Below are 2,867 nucleotides of genomic sequence, written 5' to 3'. Positions count from 1 at the left end.
GTTTGAATGCTTCCCTGTATCGTTCCCTGAATGTTCATGGTTCCTGGCTTTTCCTGTGTGGATTATCTGAGTTTTTGTCTTTTCTTAATTAAATTTGTGCGTGCATGTGGATTCTCTCTCTGCTTCATCTCTCCGTTACAGGTAGTGATGGCGAAATTAAGCTTTGTGAAGCACAGAGGCTTTCCCCTCAACTGTATCATAAAATGGCTCATTACTCGAAGCTTTTCAGCACGTTGCACACTAATTACATCTTGTGGTCAAAGGTGGAAAAATGTGCCTTTGCGTCCCAGCCATTTGTGGACTGTTTCATGAAAATAAATAAATTTGTGCTATGAAAACCATATAAAGCAATACAAAAATAAAATGTCATTGTACTTACACTATGAATAAATGAGTCTATGAATCAATTAATGAAAATGTAAGCATATATGATCAAAATAAATGCATATTATGTGGAATGGTCGGTTGAAGTGTTTTTGCAGAGGGGATTAATACGAACTGAACATGCACAAAATACACATGTAAATATTTATTTGTATTATGATTTATTCTTATCAAAGAAGTGAATGAGACTTGAAACCTGCGCAAGGCTTATTTGAATCAGAATACAAAGCAGTCATATGGTTGTGTGTGAAAACGAAGCTTCGGACGTCACAGTTCACGTGGTTATGGCAAAATGAATGAAATCAATACAGTTATAATCTTAATTCAAAGGCCAAACATGATTAATTATTGTTTGCCCCACTGGCAGATAGTTTTTTCTTGTTTTAAGCAAAAACGAACTAAATTTTTATAAATTTGACTCAAACTATCCTACATAATTTTGCTTCTAAATTAATTATATCTTGTTTTGAGAATGTTTAGATATTTGTATTAGAAAACAAGACAAAAATACTTAGTAAGAAAATTATTTTTTGCAGTGAGTTAGCCAAGCTGCAACCAGACAAACCTGATTAGCATTGCTAACTTTCTGGCTCAATCTGAAACAACCTGAAATAAATATTTAGATGTTGAGATTTTTATAGTACATATTAGTGCCTACATAAATAAATAAAACCAAGCTAGCTAGCAAACATGAGCAAGCTACCAATCCACCAAGCCAATACTAATCAAACTTTTAATTAACAAAATATTTAGCCTTGGCTAACAAAGCATATACTTTCCTCTGTTATTGGTGTTGGTGGAGCTTAGGGTGATAGTGATGCGTTTTGCAAGTTTGCTGAGACCACAAGTCATCATTGATTTATTCTGTTACATGATGTTGTCATCAGACCATCATATGAATGTTGACCTTAAGTCATCTGAAGACAACATCATGTGAGAGAATAATCAATGATGACTTGTGGTCAACATTCATATGATTGTCTGAAGAAAACATTTAAGAGAATAAATCAATGAGGACTTGAGTTCAGCAGTCATATGATGGTCTGATGATAACGTCATGTAATAGAAAAAAATAAATGATGACAGCAAACTTGCAGAATGTGTCGCTATTACCCTCAAGGCCTGTTTACACCAAGAACAATAATAATAATGGTAACTATAAAGATAAAGTTAAGAGAATAGCAGAGATCAAACCACAACTATAATGATAATGATACAGAGGAACGACATTGTTGGGATCACTTTCAGAACAATTGATGAATGATAAAACACTGATAGAAAAATCAGACTTCATTCATATATAAAGGGATTGTGTATTTAAAATGGACATCATGGATAATTGAACATCGAATACATTTTAAAATCTTGCTAATTACTTATAAAGCCTGGAATGGTTTAGCTCCTCAATACTTGAGTGAGCTCATATCGCATTATTGACCTTCTCGTCCGCTGCAATCTCAAAACTCTGGCCTTTTGATAATACCTAGAATATCAAAATCAAATGATCCCGCTTGCTCGGTCTCTGAGAGCCTGGCTAGCACTCCCCATATCACTGGCTCACAGACTCACTGATTCTCACAGACTCGGCAATGCGATTGAGTTCACCCGGCATCCCCCCAAGTTCAGGGGCATCCAGTTCACCTCAGTGAAGGATGGCATTCTACTGGCGAAGGACGAGATAAAGCTGACCCCTCCAGCCGAGATGAAAGCGGGATTTTACAGCCCCTACTTCATTGTACCTAGGCTGTGGGTGATGGCCAATCTTTGACCTTTTGAACCGAGCCCTTCACAAACTACCATTCAAAATGTTGATGTCGAAACGCAATTTCTAATGCATCTATCCCCGAGATTGGTTTGCAGCGATCGACCTGAAGGACGTTTACTTTCATGTCTCGATTCTCTCTCGACACAGGCCGTTTTTTTTTTTGTTGCATTTGAGGGTCGAGCATATCAGTACAAGATACAAGGTTCCTGTCTCCCTGCATCTTAACGAAAGTTGTGGAAGTTGCCCTTGTTCCTATGAGAGAACACAGTGTTCACATCCTCGACAACTGGCTCATACTGGCACAGTCATGGGATCAGTTGTGCGAACACAGAGACCTGGTGCTCAGTCACCTCACCCAGTTGGGATTTCGGGTCAACTGGGAAAATAACAAACTCTCCCCGGTGCAGACGATCTCTTTTCTCGGGATGGAGCTGGACAGTGGTTCCACTGAAATTGTTTCAGAGGCTCCCGGGGCATATGGCAGCTGCAGCGGCAGTAATGCTGCTGGGGCTGCTTCATATGTGACCTTTTCAGCACTGGGTCCATCCCAATCCCGAGATGGGCGTGGCAATGTGGCACTCACCGGGTACAGATCGTACCGGCCTGCCGCCAAACCTTCAGCCCGTGTTCGGATCCTGCGTTCCTTCGGGCAGGAGTGCCTCTGGAGCAGATGTACAGGCATGCTGTGGTACACACGGATACCTCTGCCAAGCTTAGC

The sequence above is a fragment of the Sinocyclocheilus grahami genome, unplaced genomic scaffold, assembly GCF_001515645.1.
Source record: "Sinocyclocheilus grahami isolate Dianchi unplaced genomic scaffold, SAMN03320097.WGS_v1.1 scaffold2688.1, whole genome shotgun sequence".
NCBI classification, from domain to species: Eukaryota; Metazoa; Chordata; class Actinopteri; order Cypriniformes; family Cyprinidae; genus Sinocyclocheilus; species Sinocyclocheilus grahami.
Note: the sequence above shows the minus strand (reverse complement) of the source record.